At 40.9% G+C, this 14,151-nt stretch overlaps 1 protein-coding gene and 1 long non-coding RNA gene across 3 annotated transcripts in view; one reads left to right on the top strand and one right to left on the bottom strand.

The window, feature by feature from the left end:
• Positions 1–14,151, bottom strand: part of NNMT (nicotinamide N-methyltransferase) — a 55,784-nt gene that overhangs the window by 19,044 nt on the left and 22,589 nt on the right. The window lies entirely within an intron of this gene.
• Positions 969–12,594, top strand: LOC141408522 (uncharacterized). Its single transcript, XR_012423719.1, has 2 exons — positions 969–1,281; positions 12,428–12,594. It is a non-coding gene; the product is annotated as an uncharacterized lncRNA (long non-coding RNA).

Here is a 14,151-nt window from a genome sequence, read left to right as displayed (position 1 = left end):
CCCTTTTCTCCATATCCTTGCCAAGCATTTGTTATTGTCTGTCTTTTGGAAAAAGTCATTTTAACTGAGGTGAGATCATATCTGGTAGTTTTGATTTGCATTTCTCTGATGATCAGTGATGTTGAGCACCTTTTCATATACCTGTTTGCCATTTATATGTCTTCTTTTGAGAAATGTCTATTCAGTTCTTTCGCCCATTTTTAAATCAGATTATTAGATATTTTACTGTGGAGTTGTTTGAGCTCCCTATATATTCTGTTTATTAATCCCTCATCACGTGGTAGCTTGCAAATATCTTCTCTCATTCTTTGAGTTGTCTTTCACTTCGTTGACTGTTTCCTTTGCTGAAGCACTTGATTTTGTGTTGGCACATATTTGTTCTCAGTTTTGTCTGTGTCAATGTTTCTTCTTACACTAAATTTTACATATATGATAAACTAAGTCACCAACTCATTTAGCTCAAGGACTATTAATCAGTTCTCTTTGTATCCTCTATTCTACATCATGGGTTGGTCCACCTAGTAGGTGTTCAAAACATTGGTTGATTAATTGACTGTTGTCATATTGCACCAAATGCAGTGGTATCCAATATTCCATGGATGATAACTTAGCAAGGACCCATTTGGTTACAAGGCACAGAAACTCACTCGAAGAATCTCAAGTTAAAAAGATAATTGTTAATAGAATAATATAATGGAAACAAATTTTAGGTATCTAACTGGGCCTCAAGAAACAAAAAATCGTTATTTAGTTTATGTATCTTTCTCTATTTTTCTCTACTTCATGTTGCTTCTGTAAAAGGTCTATGGGCCCTATTCTCTGCAAACATTTGCTCATCCACTGCACACAGCTCCATTCTGGCAATTCCAAATGGTAACCTCTGCCCTTGAACTTAGATCACTCATTGATCCTGCTCACTGAGTGTGTTGGGGTGGGGAAGGGGAGTAAAGGAAACCTGTGTAGTATTAAGATTGCCCATTGCAAGAAGTTACATGTGGCAGGCAAATTGTCTCAGATTATTGCAACTGTTGTATCTTCAAATGTCAATTCACAGACTTAGGAGATGTAGAATGGAAGCAGGGTGTCTTTGTGGACTGACCCGAGGCACTGCTGCTGGAACACAGACACTCCCTGCTTCTGCTGACTGCCCTAGTAATGGAGCACAGCAGGAGGCATCCAGAAAGTCCAAAGACATAAGGTGTTATCCCAGTTTGCCACTAGCAATTTGTAAAATGGACAGCTGGAAAAACTAACTTTGGAGACTCTTACGCCTCAGTTTTGGTAAGTAAAATGGACTTAACAGTACTTATTTTACTATTCAATCTGAGGTATTGAGGAATTTCAGTGAGAGCTTTCCTTACGTTGAATGCTTACCTTGGGAAATGTGCCCCATTCCCACTCATGGGTCAATTTACCAGGGAATTTTAGACATAGTGGTGAAATAGCATATATGGGGCCTTGATATTGTACCCCTTTCCCCTCACTCTATTATTAATTTTTTCTACCCTCTCCAGAAGTTTCCAAGATTTACAGTCAGAATCAGATTTTTTATTATAGATAGGAATCTGTTTCCTTATAATGACCCTCTACCCACCCTTACATAAATGTTTGTTATGAGTAAATAAATGCACATATAAGGGAAGAAACAAAGGGTGAGAAGGAAGGCAAGAAGAAAGAAAAACATGTTATTTCCATATTGTCTGGGTATTTGGTTCACTGGTGGCCGTTCTTCCCACATGGTCTGCTGGTAAAGAATTTGGTTCATCACCCCAGGCTATGACCTCATGAGAAAACAGTACTACAATACTTAGTGTACAAAAAATCAATGTAATGGGGCATTCTCCTAGAAAATACCACACTCTAGACTCCAGAGGTGCTAGATCAAATCCATCGCTAGAAAATACTATACAAACCAAAAGTATAAACACCAGCATTGCTTATGTTGGTCAGGAAAAAAGATTCCACATATTGACATATCATGTTCCAGTAATATGTCTGGCTAACTCTCAATATATATCCTTTTCCTGAAAGCCTAAAATATTAAAAAGCTAAAAATGCTGATATATAGATATACAATACCATGTATACCATATTAGCAGTAGAGGAGTTTGACAGAATGATATATGTAATTGAATAGAATATTTGTAAATAGGAAGATACGCTAAAAAATTATCCAAAATGTAACAGAGGGCAAAAGAGAAATAGAAAAAGTGAAAGAGAAAGCTAAGCGACATCAAGCATAGAGGAGAAAGATCTGCTATATGTCAGACTTGAGTTCCCGAGAGAAAAGATAGATCAAATGGACTAGAATAATATTTAAACAGATAAAGACAGAGAATTTTCCAGAACTGATGATAAATACTGTATCAGAATCCAGTCAGCAGACAGAAACCACCTTAAACTTGAGTCAGAAATTATTAATACAAAATTTAGCGTAAAGAATTGACTAAGTAAAAAGTAGTTAACAGCTAAGAGAGTAAAGGTGGACTCTGGGGTGTAACAGAGGTGGCAAATGCAGAAAATCACCAGGCTGACAGAACAAGGAAACCAGAAGAAACTTAGAAACTTAGAGGACAAGTCCACAGAACCAAGCATCAAAAAGCTCTGATGAGAAAGCACAGCTGCTGCAGGAATGCTGGACACCTGAGGAACCCAAGGAACGCCACTGCAGAGATAAGCCATGCATTGAGCCAAGAGCTGCATGAAGACAACCATTGCCAAGATTGCTCACAGGATCATAGCCCACAACCAGACCTCAGAAAAAAAACAAAAAACAAAAAACAAACAAACAAAAAAACAGGACATGGTAAGTCCCTTCCTCCTCCTCAAGCCTTGCATGTCCCTCCAGAATCTCTCATTGGCGGAACCTAACATAGAGGCACTGGCAAAGGAAAGTTGTGTGTGCAAAATCCAATTTGTAAATCTGTCCAATTTGCAATTGGAGGATAGGCTAAAAGAAATTATGCAAAATGTAGCAGAGGGAGAAAGGGAAGTGGAAAAAATAAAAGAGAAAAGCTAAGAGACATAGACTAGCTTTCACACCACAGAATACAAAAGTGTGGGTTGGAGCTATGAAGCAATGTATTAAGAACCGACACAGACATCAATGCACAGAATCCAAAATAGGTAGCATTTATTGAGCACTTACGTGTGCAAGTACTGTTCTATATGTGCTTTACACATATTAACTCATTTAATCATTGTAACAGTCTAGGAAGGACTACATTTAGAAGTCCAGTGAGTCATAAGCAAAATATTTGAAAAGCAATTCCTTCCTAGACATTTTACTGATAAAAAAACTGCAACACCAAAGACTACAAACGATGTTAAAAACATCTAGAGAAAAAATACAAGTGATAGTTACACTAATAGCTGACTTTGCAGGACTAGGAAGCATGCTAGAAGACATGAGAATGATATTGTAAATGTGCTAAAACAAAGTAACTGTCAACTTAGAATTCTACAACCAGAAAAAGTCTTTGAAAAATTGGGACAAAATAAAGTAGCAGGCAAAACTAAAAGCTTGCCACTAGTACGTCCTCTCTAAAGGAAATTCTAAATGATGAATTTCAGACAGAAGGAATGTGAACCCCAGTGGAAGGTCTGAAATGCAAGAAGGAATGAAGAATTAACTGAGAAGGCCAACATATGGGTGATTCTAATAGACATAAAAAAAATAATGCCATGTGTGGTTAAAAATAAGTAAGATGGAATTAAAGTGGCTGAGCCCTAGTTTTCCACATTAATCCACCCTGCATCAGCTTGCTTGCTTTCTCTGCCTCACTTCCCCATTTCCTCACTGGCGCTTAGTGGGATCCAAAATAAAATACTTACACTCCAATTTTAGACACCACAAAATAATATAATCAAAGTGTATTAACTTCCAAATTAGTAGAGCAGGAGAACTAGAATGACAAAATACTGTCCATTCGAAGGAAAGCAAGAATGGAGAGAAAAAGAAACAGCTCTTGAAGGACAAATACAAAGTATAAAATAAGAAGATATTTGGTGGAGGATTAAAAACAGACATCAGCCTCAGTTAAAATATATATTACATGAACAGCAGGATTAACCAACTTGATTTAATGGACATATACAATATACTGCACCCAAACACCCACTGCCATGATTTGCATGTTTGTTCCCCATCAAATTCATATGTTAAAATCCTAATGCTCAACATGGTAGTATTAGGAGGTGGGGTCTTTTGGGAGGTGGTAGATCATGAAGGTAGAGCCCTCATGAATGGAATCAGTGCCCTTATGAAATAGGCCCAAGAGAGCTCATTCACCCTTTCGCCACATGAGGACACAGTGAGAACGTGCTATCTATGAAGAAGGAAACAGGTGCCCTCACCAGACACTGAATCTGTTGGTGCCTCGGATCTTGTACTTCCCCACCTCCAGAACTATGAGAATCAAATCTCTGTTGTTTATAAGCCACCTAGTTTACGGCATTTTGTTAGAGCATCCCAAATGGCCTAAGACACATATTTGTTTCAGGAATACATAGGCCCCTAATAAATTCCTATATACTAGCCCATAAAGCAAGCCTCAACATGTTTCAAAGGGCTAAATGATATAGGACATGCTATTTGACCAATGCATTTAAGTTAAAAGTAAAAAATAAAAGATAACTAAAACACCCTTATTTGTTTGGAAATAAACACACCAACAAACAACCTACGGGTCAAAGAAGAAATCATAATGGAAATTATAAAATATTTCTAGCTGAGTAGTAATAAAAATATTACATCTCAAAATTCATGGGTTGCAGCTAAGGCAGGATTTAAAGGGAACACTAGTCCTCAAATATGCATACTAGTAAAGAAGAAAAACTGAAAGTTAATGAGCTAAGGAAGTTAAGAAAGTAGCATCAAAATAGACAAAAGTAGAAAGAAGAGAATTCTGCAGAGCAGAAAAGCTAAGAATTAATAGGGAGACTCAACAGGCCCAAAAGTTGGTTCTCTGAAAAGATGAATACAATTAACAAATTTCTAGCTAGAATGATCAAGGCAAAAAAGAGAGAAGGCTCATATACCCAGTGTCAGGAATAAAAAGGGGAACCTCATGGCAGATGCTGCAGACATTTAAAAGATAATAACAAGATATTAGGAATAACTTTATGCCTATGTATTGAAACATTAAACTTAGAAGTTTCCAAATAAATATATAACACATATAAAATCTGAATTGCCTTGTAACCATTAAAGAATTTAAATGGAAAATTATTTTCATACAAAATCTTCAAGGCAGATGGCTTTGCCAGTGAATTCTACCACATATTCAAGTAATCAGTAATTCTAATCTTACACAAACTCAGAGAATAAAAAAAGAGAAAATACCCCTCAACTAATTTTATAAATCTAGCTAACGCCTAATACCAGGGTTACTTATGAGAAGAAAAAAATTACAAGCTAAAAATCACCCATGAGCATGAGTATAAAAATCCTGAACAAGTTATTGTCTGGTCAATAAAGTAGCAAATATGTATTTGGTGCTTACTATTTTTCAGGAACTGCTTTAAGCATTTTGGACATATTTAAAAACTTTACAGTAGTTTTGTGAGTTAGGGGCTATTATTATGCCCATTTCAGCATATGAGAAAATCAAGGCACAAAGATGTAAAGTAACTTCCCAGGTCACGTGCTAGACAGTGGTATAACCAGCTTTCAGACCTAGGCAGTCTAATACAAGAGCCTAGTTTTCTAGTAGCTATACGATGGCCAAGGTGAGTTTTTCCCAAGAATACAAAGTGATTTAACATTCAAAATTCAATTAATACAAATCATCACATGTACATGTTAAAGTAAAAATACTTTCTGATCCATCCAACAGATGCAGAAAAAAAAAGAAAAAGCTTAAATTCTATATCCATTCACAACAAAAACAATTCTTGCCAAACTGGGAATAGAACAAGGCTTCCTTAATCAGATAAAGATAACCTACAAAAACCTCAACGAACATCACTCTTCCTGATGACCCATTTACAAGCTTTCCTTTCAAATTGAACAGACACAAAAATGCTAACAAATACCAATTTCATTCAACATCCTGGACAGTACAGTAAAGTTTAAAAAAAGTTAAAAGTGTAAGTATTGAGGAGGAAAAAGAAAAAACTGTTATTATTAGCAGAAAACATGATGATATAGAGAGAGAATGAAAAATAATCTACAAGTAAATTATGACAATTAATATAAGAGTTTAGCAAAATATCTGGATGTGAAATCAACATAAACATTAAATTCATTTCTAATCAGCAACAATGAAATTTAAAACAGACATTGTCCACAAATAGCATTGAAAAATATGAAGTACCTAAGAATAAATCCAGCAAATTATGTATAAGACATTAATGGAGAAAATAATAAAATTTTATTGAAAGACATTAAAGAAGACCTAAATAAATGGAGAAATACACCACTTCATGGATGGGGAGACTCCACATGGTAAAGATGTCATTTGTCTCCAAATTGATTTATAGACTCAGTAAAATCCCAATTAAAATCCCAATAGTTTTCGGTGAAACTTGACAAGCTGGCTCTAAAATTTACATGACAGTGCCAAGGGCCAAGAGTAGCTACTCTTAAAGAAGAAAAATAAGGTGGGAGGACTTGCTCTACCAGATATAAATACTTATTCTAAAGCTGTAGTAATTAAGACAGAGTAGTATTGGTAGTAGGATTGACAAATAGACCAATGGAACAGAGTAGAGAGCCCATAAAGAGACCCGCACTTTTATGAACAGTTGATACATGACTGAGGTGATAGCTTAGATCAGTGGGGAAAAAGATAGACTTTTCAATAAATAGTGCTAAGATAATTGGGTATCTGTAGGGAGGAATAAGGAATTAGAACCCCACCTCACATTATGCACGAAAAACAATTCAGGCAGATTAACAAACTAAATATGAAGGGCAAAACTCTAAAGATTTAGAAGGTAATGTAGAAGAATAGAATATCTTTATGACCTTGGGGGCAGGTAAGGATTTCTTAAACCAGACACAAAAGCCATTAGTCATAAATAAAAGATTTATAAATGCTAGTATATTACAATTAAGAATGTCTGTTCGACCAAAGACACTTTAAGAGTGAAAAGACACTCTACAGAGTGGGAAAAGATACTATAACACATAAGACTGACAAGTGAGAATTTATGAATTCTGACAACAGAATTTTCAAAGAACTTCTGTGAATCAATATGAAAATAAAACAAAAAACTTGAACAGACCCTTTCTGAGAAAGGAAATCCAAGTGACCGATGAACCTAGGAAAAGATACTTAATCTCATCAATAGAATGCAAATTAAACCGCAATGAGATACAATTACACAGCTATCAAACTGGCAAAAATCACATCTGACCAGCACCAAAGGCCTTGACCAATAGATGTCCTTGCGCATTTCTAGCAGGCGTATAACTTGGTGCAGCATTATGAAAAACAGTCTGGCATTGACTGGCAGAGTTGAATTGCTGCATACCCTATGCCCAGCAATTACAGTCCAGGTACACACCTAGAGAAAAATCTGGCACATAAATATGAATGTTCTTAGCAGCATTGTTTGGAACAGACCCCAACTAGTAACAACCTAAAAGTCCAACAATGGTAGAATAAATTGGAGTGCACAGCAATGAAAATGAACCAATTACAGCTACAAGCATCAACATGGATGATTCTCCAAATGATGTAGGGCGAAAGAAGAAAGTCCCAAGGAAGACCTCCTTTTCATTCCATCTATAAAGTCCAAAAGCCCAAAACAAACAAGAGTAAATTTTATTATTTAGTGATGCATAAATGGGTGGGAAAACTCAAGAAAAACAATGAGATCATTACATTAGATGTAGGATAGTGGTTGCCTGTGGGTGAGTGGGGAGTTCGAAGTTGTGCTCAGGCTACAGAACCCAGTGGGAAGAGGGGCTTCAAAGATCCTGCAGTGCTAACCAGTGCTCATGCATTTTATATTAACCTTTATGCTCTATGTAAATGTTCTATGGACTTTTCTGTGGATGCATCTCACAATTTAAAACCCATCCTGCATATCCAGACGCAGAGTTCCTCGAAACAAGCACAAACTTAGAGATCAAGTCTGCTTGATAATATTGGTCTTCCCAAGTTTCCTCTCTGAGTCAGGACCTAGTGTTTCTTTTTCACTTAATTTTACCCAGTGGGGCTAAACCACTCAATGGTACTAAAGGATAAACAATGATCTCTGCAAAAATGGGGCAAGGATAGAGGAGAACGTTACAGAAACTGCAGCTGAAGCTTTCCCTCCAAGCTTTTCTTTCCAATGCTGGAAGAAGTCCTTCTGTGCCTCAGATGACATCAAGGCCTACTGCAGATCAGAGGGCCCCAGGATGCTTCACAGATGACACAGACTTCTGTAGGCAGTGATCTCTCTTTTGACACTCCTTGCCTTCTGCTTATCTCCAAGAAAGAAACGTACCCCTGGGTACACCACAGCAATTAGGAGCCTGCTCCCTTTGCCTCTTCCTGCTGGAGTTGTGGGTGGGTATTCACATATGTTGCAGAGAAGCAACTTCTGAGCCTCTTCCTCTTTCTCTGCTCAAACCATACCTTGTGGCAGACATGAGTCCCCAGGAAAGAATTCCAAGGCAGAGCCAAATTAAGCAACTCCTAGAGTCAGAGGCATCAGTAATTTGGGGGCCCTTCATGTGCTTGGTAGTTAATAACAAACAAACAAAATTATCACCAAAACTATAACTCATCAAATTTGATGTGCTCCCACAGGGCCTGCTCTAGATTTTAGTGGATATGTACGGTGAGTCCAGGGGCGATTAATATGAGCCTTAATTGCAGGGAGATAGGAAACCCTTTCTTGGAGTCCACAACCTGTCAGTTTCTCTCTTTTGTCACTCTTAAGTCGTGGCTACCTGTGGGGGTAAAAATGAGGCTGCAGACCATAAGGACATCACTGTATGTACACAGAAGGCTGCCTTCTGCCTCGTTCTCACAGTGTGCCCTCTCGTAGAGCTTTGGGTTGAAAATCCATAGCCGCAAAGACAGATTCAGCCAGAAACTCTAGTTATCTAATTGGTTATCAACACTCAAGCGTCTCAAATATTTTAACTGGCTGCTAAGTCCATTGCTCAGGTTACAGAAAGCATTGGGAAGGATGCCAAGGAGGGAGAGGAAGGGTGTAAGGTGGAAAGCTTCTCGGCTAAAGGAAGAAGAAGAGTGATGGGAGAAAAGACATGTTGGGGGAGGGCACAGTCGCTCACACCTGTAATCCCAGTACTTTTGGAGGTCGAGGTGGGCGGATCAGGAGTTCGAGACCAGCCTGGCCAACATGATGAAACTCTGTCTCTACTAAAAATACAAAAATTAGCCAGGCATAGTGGTATGCACCTGTAATCCCAGCTACTTGGGAGGCTAAGGCAGGAGAATCACTTGAACCCAGAAGGTGGAGGTTATAGTTAGCAGAGTCTATACCACTGCACCCCAGCCTGGGTGACAGAGTGATACACTGCTTTTAAAAAAAAAAAAAAGACGGCTGGGTACGGTGGCTCATGCCTGTAATCTCAGCACTTTGGGAGGCCAAGGTGGGCAGATCACAAGGTCAGGAGATCGAGACTATCCTGGCTAACATGGTGAAATCCTGTCTCTACTAAAAATACAAAAATTAGTTGGGCGTGGTGGCATGCACCTGTAGTCCCAGCTACTCAGGAGGCTGAGGCAGGAGAATCGCTTGAACCTGGGAGGCCAAGGTTGCAGTGAGCCAAGATAGCATCACTATACTCCAGCCTGGGCAAGACTGCATCTAAAACAAAACAAAACAAAACAAAACACATGTTGGGGTGAAGGTGGTTGAGGACTACTTGGAAAAGAAAGAGATTCCTGAGCCTCTGCCAGGACCAGTTTCCATAGTCCAGCCACACGGTGTCCAGCCCTAACCCACCCCTGCTATACAGTTTGTAAACTGCAGGCAGATGGCATCCGGGGTGAGAGGGCCTTTGGCAGAGCTGGGTCCCAGCAGTGTTGCTGCAGCAGGTGGCCAGCTTGCTGGGGATCCACATCTGCCTGGCACAGGGAGGCTAGAAATCAGAGTGGACCCTCCCCAACAACCTACTGGCAAAAGCTGAAAACCCGAGTGGCTTCTGTGCTATCTGCACTATTTGGCTTTGTTTCCTTTCCTCCTCAGCCTGGTGCTCCTTTGTCACACGCTTACTTACAAAACTTACTGGGACCTGATTTAGGGCTATCTGCTCTGTTCCATTGATTTTTCTTTGCTTCCTACTAATTACTGTAATGGTACAATACCTACTTAGGACATCTGTCCTATCACTACTAATGCTATACAAATATCAAGATAATGGAGTTCACTCTTCTCGCTCTGTTTATTACCTATGTAAAAAGCAAATCGTTTTATGTTCAGGGTAAAAGATGTTAGGACTAAGATTGGATCTTGTAATTCTCTTCTTCCTTTATTGTTTCGTTTAGTTTAGTTTTTGAAAAAGCATGAGGTCAGGTGGTTAAAAGAAAATGCTTATTAAATTGAAAAAAAGAGCAGCAAAGGCAGAATATAAGCTTTTTAAAAAATTGAGGATAGATGTAATAACCGCATGGAAATAAGATTCTGTAAAGAAAACTAAGCCTCAGAAGTAAAACAGCTGTGATTGTCAGTCTTCAATCTCTTGTCAAGACGCTTTCGGAATGAACTGAGAATCTGTACAGTGGAAGGAAATTCACTCATATGATTATATTTTCTTCCTCCCCTTTTATTTTCCACTCTCATTTCCCTTTCATAGACACCCATCCCAAGGAGCTTGATGTCTATTCTTTATGTGCATTTTGGTAAAATGTGTGCTGCTGTTGCGTATGCATGTATTTTTATTTGCATCATTTTCCCTATGCATTAAAGTCCTATCCCATTGTGTGTGTTCATGTGACCCACTGCTTCATGCCACTGCATAGTTCTTCATGATTTGCACCCCTCACTTATTTATCCACACCCCCAGTGGTGGATACCTAGATTGTTTCCAACTCGCCAGCACAATGATTCCAGAAACATCCTTGTCTCCTTCATATAGAGACCCATGTGAGAATTCCTATGGGGTGCATTCCCAGGAGTAGAACTGGTGAATCCTGAGGTATCCACATATTTAATTTGAGTAAGAACCACCAGATTGCCTCCAGCAAGGCTATACCAGTCTACATCCCCACCAGCAGTGCATGGGGTTTCCTGTATCACCACACCCCCTCCCATTCCTACCATCAATTTTTAGAGTGATCTGCTTTACTAATTTTTGCTAGTCTAACAAGAATAAGTGAAGTTGTATACTTTCTCTGATGCATTTGAGCACTTCTAAACATGCATATCAGTATCAGCGAGGTAAGTTAAGTGATGTAACAGACCTCAAACCTCAGTGGCTTAACAAAATAAATGTCTGTGTTCACATCACACACCATGGTGGGGGGCAAGGGAAGGGTACTCCCCCAGTGGTCCTTTGGGCACTCAGACTTCTTCCATTGTGTGGTTCGAGGGCCCCAGAGCCTTCCATTGGATTCTCTGCATCCAGCCAGGAGAGGAGGGGAGAGCGCTCTCGGAGGAGACTGGAACGCGAGGGTTTTGAGGGCACAGTCTAAGTAGTGCTATACATTAATCTAGTCATATTCTTTGGGCCAGAACTCCATCACATGGCCTGAGGCAAGGGGGCTGCAAAATACAGCCTGGGTGTGTGCTGAAAAAAGGACATGCAAACTGAGGAGGAGTTAGACAATCTCTGTCACAAAATGCTTGCTAGCTTTTGGAGTTTCCTCTTCTATAAATTTCCTGATCACATTCTTGCTCCTTTTTGACTTTAAACTTTTTCCTATTGTTGATTTGCAGTAGTTCCTTGTATATTCTAGAAGATATCTGTCCCCTGTTGGTGTTATTCACTGTAAATATTTCTTCCAGTCTGTCCGCCTGATCACTTTGGCAGGAATCTAATTATCAAGCAGGAATCTAATTTTTTAAAATTGTTTTTGTATTTGTTTACAATTTGGGGGGATTTGTTTGTTGGTTTGTTTGTTGAGACAGGGTCTCACCAGGCTGGAGTCCACTGATGCAATCACAACTCATTGCAGCCTCGACCTCCCAGACTCAAGCGATCCTCCCATCTCAGGCTCCTGAGTAGCTGGGACTTCAGGTGCATGCCACCATGCCTGGCGTTTTTAATTTTTAGTAGAGTCGAGATCTCACTACGTTGCCCAGGCTGGGGTTTACGATCTTAACCTCTGGATTCCTCTTGAGTGTACTTCGTATCAGGCACAGAAGTCTTTAGTCACTTTACCTTCCTTTGTCAATTTTCTCATCAGTCTCCAGTTTGCAGAGGAGTCACTTTTTCAGGCACAGCGAAGAAGACGTTCTCCCAGAGAAAAAGGCCTGCTAGAAAGCTAATTTCCCTGCCTCTAATTCTCTTTTTCAGCTTCCAATTTCCCCTAATCCTGTAGTCCCTAGCCTAGAGAAATTCGGTTCTCCAAAGCCTCTATGGAAATGGGCAAAACTGTTCAAGAAGCCCTTTCAACTGGCTGAAGAGGGAGACAAGAACCAGCTCATGGAGCATGTGTCTATTAAAATGGCTGCAACAGTAAACAGTGCCAAACTGGAACTTTCTCAAACACACTGGAACTTCTAATCCGTCTCATGTTGTGTGTTGACTTTGATTTCTTGTTCACACCGTCTGACCCTTTCCCTGAAAAGCCCTCCCTCCCTTTGCTTGTCTAAATTATTTTATCTTTAGTACTCAGCTTGGGCATGAATTCCAGGAAGGCTTCACTGACCTCCCTCCACCACATCCCCAGGGCTAGGTTAATGGACCTCTTCTATACTCCCCAGTGCCCTGAACATCTCTCTCTCACTGAACTTGCCACATGATGCTGCAATGGCCATTTGTCCACTAGACGGTAAGCTTTTGGAAGAGCCTGAATCCCATTCATCTTTGTATTCCTCCCATTGCATGGGCCCTAACGCATGGATTGGCCTTAATAGCCATTGAACGGATCTAGTGAGTTAATTGTGCCCCATCTGCTGCAATTGGCCCTACTGCCCCAGCTTCCTGGGCTTTAAGGAGGTTTTCACTATGGCAGAGAGAGGCTGGAAGCATTCTCCTGCAGGGGCCAGCTGGTGTGCCTCTCCCGTGGTCTGTCATCCAGGCAGCATATGGGCTAGCCTACATCCCTAGGGGGACCCTGGGCCAGCAGGTCTGGGTTCGCTTTCCTGGGCCTCAGCCTCTGCGGTGGAGGCGGGGCAACACGTAGAATACATGGCCGGGTGGAGGTCAGGGCACTCGGCGCTGGCTGTGGCCCTCCTCTTCCCAGTTTCCCCATTCAGAGGTCAGGATCTGGGAGAACAGGAGAACAGGCTGCAGGCAAATGAGCAGGCGGCGGACAAGCAAAGGAGGGAAGAGCCCTCCCACCTCACTGGCCCTGCAGCCCGCCAAGCTCGAGATTCGGCTGCCCTCTTGTGTCCAGAGAGTGAAAAACAAGGGAAAGAACCCCAAAACAGGTCTCAGTCTGGTGACCACAGCCATCCTGCTATCCTTGTGCCTCCTTTTCCCAAAGGGCACATCCCAGAGACACACATTCAGTAGGATGACCTGCCTCGTCCCCAAGAATGGGCCATCCACCCCAGTCACTGCCTGTACCTTCCCCTGGAGGTCTGAGTACCTAAGACCCTTCTCTGGAAAGGAAAAAGGAAGGGCTTGAAAATGTATAAGGGAATTCTCTGAGGCAGGGTGGGCAGACAGGGTGTGGAACAGGTGGGATCAGCTCCTGTCTGCCTGTAGATTCTGCTTTTGGAGGTGTTCTCTGCTCCACCTTTGGAGAGCTCTGGGCCAGTGAAAGGGTGACTGCTGGGCTCAACACCCCTGCCCCAGGGGCGCCCCGCTCTCACACCACCATCTGGCTGTGTGAGCCCAGTCCAGGTCTGTCTATCCCAGGGACTTGTACTCAGCCCTCCCTCCAGCCCTCTGCCCCAGGTACTCTCCACAGTGCCATGCTGTGGGTTTTCTACTTTTAGGGCTTCTCCCACTCTGAAAGTCATAACCCCATCTTTATTTATTTTTTCATTGTCTGCCTTCCCTTCCCTTCTCTTCCCTTCCCAACTAGAATGAGAGCAGGGCCCTGTTTGGCTCATTCTCCGTGGCCTCAG

This window comes from Macaca fascicularis, chromosome 14, assembly GCF_037993035.2.
Source record: "Macaca fascicularis isolate 582-1 chromosome 14, T2T-MFA8v1.1".
Lineage (NCBI taxonomy): Eukaryota > Metazoa > Chordata > Mammalia > Primates > Cercopithecidae > Macaca > Macaca fascicularis.
The sequence above is the reverse complement of the archived record's forward strand: the minus strand, read 5'-3'. Positions and strand labels throughout refer to the sequence as shown.